Consider the following 12,298-nt stretch of genomic DNA (forward strand, 5'->3'; position numbering starts at 1 on the left):
CAGGGGAGCAGATGTGCTGGGGCTACATGTCATCTTCAGAACCCCAGAGCAGATGCCTGTGAGTCCTGTTCTTTGCTGTAAGTACTAATGGCAAGAGGGTTCACAACTCTTGTTACTCTTCAAATGGTCACCAAAGGAGTGTTTGAGCAGCAGGGTTAGAATAAGGAGTGGAATAGGAGAGGTCAAGGAGGAGGAAGAGAGAAAGAAGAGGGAGAAGAGAAATGAGAGTGAGAAAAGCAGTAGGAAGGGGAGAAGAGGAAGAAGAGGAAGGAGAGGAGGAGAGAGAGGGGGAACAGAGGAGCCAGCCATAAGTAGTAGGCAGAGTTCTTTCTTATTTCAGCTCTTGAGTGAGGCTGACACAGCCTGTCCTTCACAGCAGACAAGAGACTCTCTCATCTCAGATTAAAAAGAGACAAGGTGGGGGAGATAACATAAGGGTTATGCAAAAGACTTTCATGCTTGGGACTCTGAGGTCTCAGGTTCAATTTCTAGCACCACCATAAACCAGAACTGGGCAGTGCTCTGGGGTCTCTCTCTCATAAAAAATTAATAATAATAATAATAATAATAATAGTAATAAAGACCTTACAGTTAAAAAAATCTTAAAGAAAAATAAAATGAGACCACTTGGGTCCTTTCCCCTTCCTGTTTCTACTTTACCTCAATCTCTGTCTTGATTATCTGCTTCTCTTCCACTTTGTCTTTTTTTTTTTTTTTAATCTGTTTATTAGCGTAACAGAGAGGAGAAGGAGAAAATACCACAGTATTACTCTGGTACATGTACTGCCTGGGGTAAGACTCAGGACCTCTCGCGTTAAGTATGATACTGTAGCCACTGACTGTGCCTGCTCCCAGACTGCAATTTTAATTTACCAATTAACACATGAGAGAATGAACCAGAACATCCCTCTGGTGCTCCACCCACTGAGCCACCTCCAGGTACCGACCCCCCACCCCCATAATCTTGTATTGCTGGAGCATGAGGGCAGCGTGCTGGTCCTCGCATTACTCTGCTTATTTATTGGTGTGGCTTCCTGATCAGCTTCTATGAGCTGATATTTCGTCTGCCAGAAAGGCCAGTCTCAGTAGGGCTGGGGCTTCTGCTGGGGTATTTTTACCGGTGAAGCCACACTCTTTAACAGTGTCATACTGTCCTCAAGGAGCTGGTCATTCTTAAATAGTTTCTGTCCCCTGGGCAGCTGCTTAAGGTTGCCCTCAACGACGCGCTTCAGCTCAAACACGGTGCTGTTTTCCTTGGCATCTGTGAAGATGGTGGCCTTCCTGCACTGGATCATGACGGGGAAAACGTCCATTTGATTGTCTGTTCCAGGGAGACTCATTGTTGAACTTGAGATAGAGCACAGCAGTTGTCTCTTCTCCTTAGTGACTCCACTTGTCATTCTTTGGTCCTTGGAAACATTGAGGAAAAGAACTCAAAAAAGTTCCCTGCAGGTCTGGTTGCTGCCACAAAGGGCTCAAAGGCAAGTCATCCAATTACATGTAGAAGTCTAGTTGGCCCACTTTGTCTTTTTTTTTTTTAATGCAATATATTGACTTTATTTATTTTTCTTTTAAAATACAACTGGCGAATGAACCTAGGGCCTCACACATGAACAGTATTACTGACTGACTTCCCTAGCACAATTTCTCCCCCCCCCCAGAGGCAAAAAGAGGAATGAGGGAGACTCATTAATAGTCAAGTCCAGATTTTTGTTGTTGCTGCTGCTGCTGTTGTCACTGGGCTTCACCACTCCAAGTCGAACATATATATATTAGAAAAGGGTAGCACCACAGCTTCCCCAGAGACCCACCCTACTAGGGAAAGAGAGAGGCAGACTGGGAGTATGGACCGACCAGTCAACGCCCATGTTCAGCGGGGAAGCAATTACAGAAGCCAGACCTTCTACCTTCTGCACCCACAATGACCCTGGGTCCATGCTCCCAGAGGGATAGAGAATGGGAAAGCTATCGGGGGAGGGGGTGGGATATGGAGATTGGGCGGTGGGAATTGTGTGGAGTTGTACCCCTCCTACCCTATGGTTTTGTTAATTAATCCTTTCTTAAATAAAAAATAAATAAATAAAAGAAAAAAAAAGAAAAGGGTAGCATCAGAAAAAGAGAGAGAGAGCACTCATAGCACTGAAATATGAGGGGGGATGGGGGGGAGGGCAGGCCTGAACCTGGTTGTGTGTATGACAAAGCAGGTGCAATATCTAGGTGAGCTATCTTGTCAGCCCTAACCCCCAAGTCCAGTTATGAACCATATTCTTCCCTAGACCAGTGCAGGGCTCTTTCCTGGGCCATCTGTATCCACCACCAAAGTCTGTGCCCCCATCCTCCTAGTTCTCACAAAGTCTTAGACACAGTGTGTTGACTTCTGGTTTTTTGATTTTCTTGTTTTTGCAAGTTCATGTGTTTGAGTTCCCTTTTTTAAAAAAAATGATTTTGGGGAGTCGGGCGTAGCTCAGCGGGTTAAGCGCAGGTGGCTCAAAGCACAAAGATCGGCATAAGGATCCTGGTTCAAGCCCCCGGCTCCCCACCTGCAGGGGAGTCGCTTCACAGGTGGTGAAGCAGGTCTGCAGGTGTCTATCTTTCTCTCCCCCTCTCTGTCTTCCCCTCCTCTCTCCATTTCTCTTTGTCTTATCCAACAACAATGACAGCAATAACAACAACAACGATAAACAACAAGGGCAACAAAAGGGAAAATAAATAAATAAATAAATGTAAAAAAAAGATTTTTATTATCTTTTTTACTTTTTTATTGGGGAATTAATGTTTTACAGTCAACAATAAATACATAGTTTAAATAATAAATAAATAGTTTATACATGTATAGCGTTTCCCAGTTTTCTACATAACAATATGAAACCCCCACTAGGTCCTCTGCCATCATGTTCCAGGACTTGAACCCTCCCCCCCTCACCCCAGAGCATTTTACTTTGGTGCAATACACGAACTCCAGTCCAAGTTCAATTTTATTATCTTTATTTATTGGATACGAGACAGCCAGAAATTGAGAAATAGGGGGAGATAAGGGGGAGGAGAGACAAAGAGACACCTGCATTCCTGCTTCACTATTTGCAAAACTTTCCCCCTGCAGGTGTGGACTGGAGGCTCAAACCCAGGTCCTTGCACATTGTAACATGTGCGCTCAACCACCCGCCCCTTCTTTTTGTTGTTGTTGTTGTTAGAGTCAGAGAAGCAAAGAGGCAGAGAGAGTGAAAGAGACACAGAAACTTCCTTCAATGTGGTGGGGGGCTGGGCTTGAGCCTGGGTTGTGTACGTGGCAAAGCAGCACACTACCCAAGTGAACTGTTTCGATGGCCCTGCTGCAGTGTTAATTCTGCATGTGTTCATATCACACCACCAGGACCCACTTCACCAATGATACTTTGGCTCATCTTAGCATTACTTAGAGCCACTACCATTTCAAAAGAACAACAACTGTTGACTTAGACACTAAGTCTACCCCAAACATTTAACATAAGCCAATGGCCAGTGCTATCAATAGCAGTCTGCTCATGCATTTCCTACAACAGGTACTAACACCTAGAGACTGATGGCGGTTAAGTGGTCTAACCATCAGCCATCACTCTTTAACTCTGACATATGTATTTGGGGTAAAGTATAATTTCTGAACAAAGTGGATGATTTGAGGGAAGGGCTTAATATAGGGAGAGACCTCTGTTTCAGTTCCAGTGGGAGGGAGGTTTGTAGGTCAGGTGCTGAGTAGGGTTGGGGACTTAGATGGCTCTCCAGGTGTGTGCAAGGAGGGAAGCAGAGGGCAGGGGTCACTGTGCAGGGATTAGAAAGGGGGCACATCTTCCTGATATAGGGGGAGGTGTAGGAACAGAGCAGCAAGGGACGTGCCTGGGGTCAGGATTGGATTCCTGTGGCGCTCCAAGCATCTGAGCCTAGCTGCCTCCTGGTTTTGCTAAGCATGGATATTAATAAGGGTGATTAGTAATCATGACGTGTGAATAATAAGGGGATGGTTAATTGTCCTGGTTATGATGAACAGCAGTCACTAGGAGACGGGGAGTTGGGACCCCCGCAACTCACACACACACACACTCACATTTTCTTGGCATTTTCTTTGAGACTGTAGAGCTGCAAGCTAGAGGGATATCCGTATTAAAAAAAAAAACTTAAGCAAGTAAGGTAAAATTAAAAAAATATATAGTGAAATACTAAGGAAGGAAACAAAAACCACTATAAATACTTTGGTGTTTATATGTCTGGTCTTTTTCTCTATGTATATAGAAATATGTATAGAAATTAGCATATATATGAGAGATGAGAGAGAGAGGGAGAGAGATCAACCATAGCACTGAAGCTTCCTTCAATGTGGTGGTTTCCAGGCTTGTGCCTGTGTCATGCACATGAGGAAGTAGTGCATTATCCAAATGAACTGTTTTTGTGGGCCCCAGAAATTATTCTTTAAACAAAACATAGGATTTTATTCTGCAGGGTACCTGCTTGCTTAAAAAAAACTTACAGGGCCCAGGTGGTAGCACAACTGGTTAAGTGGACACACTACAGTGTGCACGGACCCAGGTTCAAGCCCCTGGTCCACACCTGCAGGGGGAAAACTTCACAAGTGGTGAAGCAGGACTGCAAGTGTCTCTATATTTCTCTCCCTCTCTCCCTCTCCCTCCCCTCTCAATTTCTCTGTTTCTATCCTATAATAAATAAAATAAAATAAACAATAAAATATATTTTAAAACTTATGAATATTTCATTTTTCTTTATATTGTTTATTTATTTATTTTGCCTCCAGGGTATCACTGGGACTTGGTGCTGGCACTATGAATCCACTGCTTCTGGTGGTCATTTTTCATTTTTATTGGATAGAACAGAGAGAAATTGAGAGAGGAAGGGGAGAAAGAAAGAGAGGAGTTGGGTTGTAGCGCAGTGGGTAAAGTGCAGGTGGCACAAAGCACAAGGACCCGTGTAAGGATCCCGGTTCGAGCCCTGGCTCCCCACCTGCAGGGGAGTCGCTTCACAAGTGGTGAAGCAGGTCTGCAGGTGTCTATCTTTCTCTCCCCCTCTCTGTCTTCCCCCATCTCTCTCCATTTCTCTCTGTCCTATCCAACAATGATGACAACAATAATAATAATTACAACAATAAAACAACAAGGGCAACAAAAGGGAATAAATAAATAAATATCTTAAAAATTATAAAAAGAAAGAGAGAGAGACTTGCAGACCTGCTTCACTGCTTGTGAAGCCATCCCCCTGCAGGCAGAGCCAGTGGCTCGAACCAGGATCCTTGTATGGGTCTTTGAGCTTAGTACTGTATGTGCTTAACCTAGTATGCCACCTCCCAGCCCCCTATATTTATTTATTTTACCAGAGCACTGCTCAGCTCTGACTTCTGGTGGTGCTGGGGATTGAATCTGGAACCTCTGGTGCCTTAGGCATGAAAGTTTTTTTTTTTACTTTCTTTATTGGGGGATTAATGTTTTACAGTTGATTGCAAATACAATAGTGTGTACATGCATAACATTTCTCAGTTTTTCACATAACAATACAACCCCTACTAGGTCTTCTGCCATCGTGTTCCAGGACCTGAACGCTCCTCCCCCACCCACCCCAGAGTCTTTTATTTTGGTGAAATATACCAGATTTTTTTTTTTTTTTGCAAAACCATTATGCTGTTTCTGCAGCTGTGTGTGTGTTTAATGGCATTAGTCTTTGAGAATACGATTTTTTTTTTAATGCAGAAAACAATATTTGGGGCAAAGAAAGCCTCACCTGAAAAGAAGTTTTTCATTTCCTGTCTCCTCCAGCAGGAGAGGCTGAGTGTCTTTGGACTATAAGGGAAGACACTGGGGTGGGTTTGAGCAGCTCACGGGTCCCTGTGGATCAGAAATTCTGTGCCTGATGGAAGGAAGCAGGTTCAGAAAGCATGCCTATATCTTTCTCCTTACTCTCCCCATAGACAGCCCCACTCTTTACTAGGCACAATTAGATACTAGTGCTGGTGTTAGGACATGACCCTAGAGGCATTTTGATCCCTTATGAGCCTCAGTTTCCCCCAAGTGTATGTAGAGATGTATCTCTTGAAGACAGGCCACTTAGGAAGCTGATTAAGACTGCCTTGAGGCTCCCATCAAACTCTGGAGCTGGAACTGAGTTATGGTCAGGTGAGGGGGGGGCGGGGGGTGGGGGGCACTTGGGTGAAGCCATCTTCCTTTTGGTACTGACTTTCCACAGGTGTAAACTGCACTTGGAACTTCTGGTTCTAAACTCCAGCTTCTTATCAGAGGAGCCTCAACCTGGGTTTTATTATGTCACCCTCAGGATAGCTGCTGGTATGAGCCTGAGGAAGGGACTAACATGATTGCTTTGGGGGCTCTTTTCTGGTCCTGTATTTGGGCCACAGTTCTAATCCTTTTTTAAAAAAACTTTTTTTTTTTTTGCCTCCAGGGTTATTACTGGGGCTCTGTGCCTGCACCATGAATCCACTGCTCCTGGAGGCCATATTTTTCCCCCTTTTGTTGTCCTTCTTGTTGTCGTTCGTTGTTGGATAGGACAGAGAGAAATCGAGAGAGGAGGGGAAGACAGAGAGGGGAAGAGAAAGATAGACACTTGCAGACCTGCTTCACCGCCTGTGAAGTGACTCCTCTGGAGGTAGGGAGCCGGGGCTCGAACCAGGATCCTTATGCCAGTCCTTGCGCTTTGCGCCATGTGCGCTTAACCTGCTGCACTAATGCCCGACCCCCCCCAGTCCTGGAACCCTTGGATAGGGCCCACTTTCCCGTATGCATCTCCCAATCCAAACCAAATAACATTGCATCTGCCGATCACAACCTAACCAAAGCAACGATTGCTACCTCAACATGCTTCACCTCAGAATGTATCCAGAGACTTCACGTGTGGAATGACAACCCTTCAGCTTCATTACTCGGGTGAGACCTTTCCTTTAATAGTACACTCTAATTTCATCTCAGGTAGTTCACTTTCCAACAAAGTCCCATAACCTAGATATACACCAGTTTCTGTGAGAGAGAGCTTATGTGCACACGTATCCATAAACTACTGCAAAATATATACCTGAAAGCAGGACTACACTAGAGTCTGCAGTGAGTACCTCCCTAACACTTCCTCTCCACTATTCCAAGCTTGGGATCCATGATTGCTCAACAAATTGTTTGGCTTCATATGTTAACTCTCTTTTCAATCACCAGGTTCCAGATGCCACCAGGATGCTGGCTAGGCTTCCCTGGATTGAAGACCCCACCAATGTGTCCTGGAGCTCAGCTTCCCCAGAGTCACACCCTACTAGGGAAAGAGAGAGGCAGACTGGGGGTATGGACCGACCAGTCAACGCCCATGTTCAGCGGGGAAGCAATTACAGAAGCCAGACCTTCTACCTTCTGCAACCCTCAACGACCCTGGGTCCATGCTCCCAGAGGGCTAGAGAATGGGAAAGCTACCATGGGAGGGGGTGGGTTATGGGGACTGGGTGGTGGGAATTGTGTGGAGTTGTACTCCTCCTACCTTATGCTTTTGTTCACTAATCCTTTCTTAAATAAAAAATTAAAAAAAAAAACTTTAAAATTTTTTTAAGTCAGTTATTTCCCCCTTTTTGTTTCCCTTGTTTATTTTCTTATTGTTGTAGTTATTGTTGTTGTTACTGATGTCGTCACTGTTGGATAGGACAGAAAGAAATGGAGAGAGAAGGAGACAGAGACAGAGGGGGAGAGATAGACACTTGCAGACCTGCTTCACCGCCTGTGAAGCGACTCCCCTGCAGGTGGGGAGCTGGGGGTTCGAACCCAGATCTTTGTGCTGGTCCTTGCACTTCGCGCCATGTACACTTAACCCGCTGCGCTACCATCTGACTCTCGAATATCTTCTAATCTTATGGGACTGAGGGACTGAGTGTTTCATCTGTCCTAAAATGAGAAAGAAACTGTGGCCCAGGAGGAGGTGGAGCAGTGGGTAAAGCATGGGGTTCTCAGACTTAAGGTTCCAGTTTGATTGCTGCCATTGCATGTACCAGTGTTCTAGTTCTCTCTCTCCACTGTTAAATCAATCCTATAAAAAATGGGGAGGAACCACACAACAGTGAATGTTGGCCTGACCTCAAGGGCCTTCCCACCACTACCAGGAAGCATCAGATCCACGGAAGTGTGAGGCCAGCTGAGTCTGCTGCATTGCTGAACAGCCCCAGAGCTCCTGGACTGAGAGGTGAGCTGGGGAGCATAGGGACATTTTGCATACTTGACACTTTGTATTCCTCTGCACTTTTCATCTACTCAACAAATGAGAATTAGCCACTGTCTGTTTCAGGACTAGCTCTCCCACCACCTACCAGCTCTGTGACACCAAAGAGGTGCTTCACCTCCCTGTCCTCGTCTCTAAAGTGGGTAGTTATAATGGCCCCTATCGTTGATAGGAGGGATAAAAGGAAAGAGTAAATGCAAAGCACTTGAAACAATGCCTGGAACATAGTCAGTGTTCAGAAACAATTAGCTGTCATCATCTCCTCCATCATTACTGCTCCTGCTGTGTGCCAGGCACAGTGGATAAGAGGTGAGAGAGAGGCCTTCCATGCTCCCTGCTTTCAGGAAGGACAAAATGCACAAAATCCTACTTAGGGCTGGACAAGGTGATGTGAGAACACAAAAGGGAATCCCTCTTTCTGGGTGAGTAGGATATTCTTTCTCTCTCTCCCCGCCCCCTCGCTCCCTCTCACACACACAACCATCAGATGTGCTGCTTCCTCCAATTCTTTTAGAAGCCAGGCTAGCCAGCCTCCAGCTCCCTCTCTACTGCAGTGACATGCAAGCTATTTGGAGAGGTGACAAAAAAAATTAAAATTAAAGCTAAATTAAAAAAGAAGAGTCCCATTTCCTCTCCCCATCACACTTTCCACCTTAATTTTATTGCATCTTCCTTCTCATTTTATTGACTTTTAGCAGCATTGCACAAGATTTAGTGTGGAGCAGGAGGCGAAGGTAATAAACGTGTTGCTCCTCCAGCCTCCAATTAATGCCGCCGGTGGGGGCAGGCGGGGGAGAGGGGGTGCCCCCAGGTGTGAAGCCCAGTAGGAGGAGAGCAGCTCCTAGACAGCCGTGGGGGAAATAACCCCTCCCCCAGGGTGGGGCGATGGTTGTTTTGGGCTTTTGTCCCCTTCTTGAGCCCATTTCCTTATGTCCAGAGAAAGAATCAGTCGCAACCGTGTGAATCAGGCCAGAAACCAGAACCTAGAACGGACAGGCTTCCCAGTCCTGATTCGCAAGCCACTCCAGAGCGCCCCCCCAAGCTCCACCCATCTTTCTTAGGAGGATGATTCCCCACCCACCAAACAGATCTTTATTTAATTTTATTTTATTTCATGCTCTGTTGGTGCAAGGCAGTTTTACCTCCTCTTCACACCCCTGCTTCCTCTATTATTTATTTTTTTTGCTGTCCCCCCAATCTCTAATATCATTTTCACCCACCCACAGCGACACAGCGTGTTTGTAATTTTCTACTGACCCTAATGGCTCCGGTTTCCCCTCAGTATTTAAGCTGAACAAGACCGAGGTAAGTGGCAAATAAACAGTGGTTCCTATTTACGCCGCCAATTTCGGCGGACGGTGGAGAGGCTGCCTGGAAATTAACTCAGCTGCGGTCTGCGGCGGAGGCTTGTCTGCGGGCTTTAGGGCGGCTGCTCCTGTCCGTCACAGCCCCTCCCCTCCATCCCAGGGTCATCCACTGGAGTTACTCCCAGGGGCTGAGTGGGTGGGTGGGCGTGGAAAGCTGGCACCCCAACAGTTTCCTTTCTTTCTCCCTTCCTTCCTCCCTCCCTCCCTTCCTTCCTTACTTCTTTCCTTCTTTTCTCTCTTTCTCTTATGCAGGCCCCTCCCCTTTCTTGGCCTTGACCTTTCACCGTTTGTGCACACTGACCCGCAGCTTCAGAATCACCAGGGATCTGAGTAGACATTCAGATCCTCCAGCCATCCTAGATCTACAGATTCAGAAACTGCATTTATAATCTAGCCGCCTGTGTTTTCTTAAAAACAACTTTTTTTAAGGAATCGTAACATTCACCCCTTTAAAGAACACTAATGATTTATCTTAGTAAATTTATTGAGTTGTGCAACCAGAGATAGCACATTTCTTTCACCCCAGTAAGATCCCTGCTGTCTATTTACAGTTAATCCCCTCTCCAGCCCCAAGCCTTAGGCAACCACCAATCTACTTTCTGTCTCTGTAGATTTGTCCTTTCTGGATGATCTTTGGAGTCTGACTCTTTTATGTAGCATGTTTTATTCTGTTAATAGTTTTATTGATATATATATATATATATATATGATTCACATACCATAGGATTCACCCAATTAAAGTGCACAATTAAAAGATTTTATTTTATTTAAAAAACATTTTATTTATTTTAGTGAAAGAGAGAGAGACTGACCAGAGCACTGTTCAGCTCTGGCAATTAAAAGATTTTATTTTATTTTAAAAACATTTTATTTATTTTAGTGAAAGAGAGAGAGAGAGAGAGAGAGAGACTGACCAGAGCACTGTTCAGCTCTGGTTTATGGTTGCACTAGGTAGGGACTGAACTTGAGACCTCAGGGTCTCAGGCATAAAGTCTTCTGCATAACCATTGTGCTGTCTCCACAGCCCCTCAAAGACTTTTCAACATATCCACAAATTTGTGCAACCACCACTACACTGCAGTTAATTTTAAAGAACTTCATCATCCCTCAAAAGAAATCTCTCCCATTAGCCTCTACTCCTCCAAACCTACATTGTCTCTATGGGTTTATTTTGGACATTTCATATAAATGCAATCCCATATATAAATGGGATTGCATTTATATATGTGATTTATTTTACTTAGCAAAATGCTGCCAGGGTCCATCATTGTCCTTGTATAGGTCAGTAGTTCAGTCCTGTTTATTACTGACTCATTGTATTGACTCATTCATTCACCATTTGGTGGTCATTTAAGTTGTTTTTCTTTCTTTTGCCACTGTGGTAATGATAGGAAATGCTATTTGCATGAACATAAAAAATCAGCATATTTGTTTTTAGCAGTAGGAATTGAACTGGGGCCTCATTCATGTGAAGTTTGAGCTCTGCCACTGAGCTACATCCTTGAACCCCAAATCAGAATTTTAAATCATGTTAAACTCGAGAACCACTGCTCTAGGCCTTACCCAGCTTCCTTTTAGCTCTTGCCTTTATTCTCTCATCTTCCCACATCAAGTCCCTTCCCATCCATTCAGTCTGGTCCAGGTTGGAGGCTGGGGGGGGGGGGGGTGCTAATAGGAAGAAAGAGAAATGGTGCTTCCCACCCTCCATTCTGATTTTCTGAAGAGCAGGGCTCAGTCTTTTACAACTCTTTAGGGAAGTCAAGCAGGCCACAGGCCCAGTGACTTTGGTGTCTCACACATGCTGTTTATTTTATTTTATTTTTTAAATTTATTTTTTAATTTATATTTTTATATTTATTTATTTAACCAGAGCACTGCTCAGTTCTGGCTTATGGTGATGCTGTGGACTGAATTTGGCATCTCTGGAACATCACACATGAAAGGTATTTATCACTGTGCTGTCTCCCAGGCCCACATGTGCATTGTGAACAGTAACCACTGCTGCCTCAGTTCCTAAAGGGGGAATGATAATACTGACCTTCAGGGATGCCTGGAGGGTTTGAATTCTGCAGATTTGCCAGCCAACTCCTGCTCCCAGCCCTCCACCCCTTCTGCCATTCTACTGAAGTGGGCTTGAGCACCCAATAAACCACTTAGTGGACTTTAGTTCTCTCCTGCTTCTATACTTTGTCTTGCCACCTACTCCTCATCCTTGGTCCCACCGTGCCTTCTCTCCCTGGGGACCACTGGTACAGCTCCTTTCTGCAACCGGTTTCCAGCACTGCTCCACGGGCTCCAGTGTCCTAGGGCCATGCTGGCTCTGCTTTCTTCTTCTAGCGTTTGCCCTTCTTCCGTAGCCAGTCAACAGCATCAGGTTGAGCCTGATGTAAAGTTTCGAGACCTCCTTTGAATCTGGAAAGGTGGCAGTCGTTGACTATGTGGCTCTGCTTTCCACCCACCACAGGAGCAAGGTCAGGCCCGGGAGCCAAAGTAGGGAGGCTGTGCGACAGAAATCTTTAAACATGCAAATTGCTTTGGATCCCCAGGCTCTAGCTCACCAAGTTCCAGGGAAGAGGAGTGCAGATCCCGTCCCAATCTGAGGCGCCATCCCCACCCCCTCCAGTCCGGTGTTTCAGGAGCCCCTTCTGCATACCCAGACTCCTGGGATTTGAGGGCTGTGGTCTATCTTAGGCGGG

At 45.3% G+C, this 12,298-nt stretch overlaps 1 long non-coding RNA gene across 2 annotated transcripts in view; it reads left to right on the forward strand.

Moving 5' to 3' along the window:
• The first annotated feature begins 7,752 nt into the window (after positions 1-7,752).
• The window catches only part of LOC132541996 (uncharacterized), a 125,983-nt gene continuing 121,437 nt past the window's right edge, over positions 7,753-12,298 (forward strand). Inside the window, exons 1-3 of one of the 2 annotated variants that reach the window (XR_009553118.1) lie at positions 7,753-8,199; positions 9,462-9,540; positions 11,473-11,545. This is a non-coding gene — a long non-coding RNA (uncharacterized LOC132541996). Of the gene's footprint in view, positions 8,200-9,225; positions 9,541-11,472; positions 11,546-12,298 lie in introns of those variants that run through there. The other variant, XR_009553117.1, reaches the window with a different exon arrangement.

This window comes from Erinaceus europaeus, chromosome 12, assembly GCF_950295315.1.
Source record: "Erinaceus europaeus chromosome 12, mEriEur2.1, whole genome shotgun sequence".
Taxonomy (NCBI): Eukaryota; Metazoa; Chordata; class Mammalia; order Eulipotyphla; family Erinaceidae; genus Erinaceus; species Erinaceus europaeus.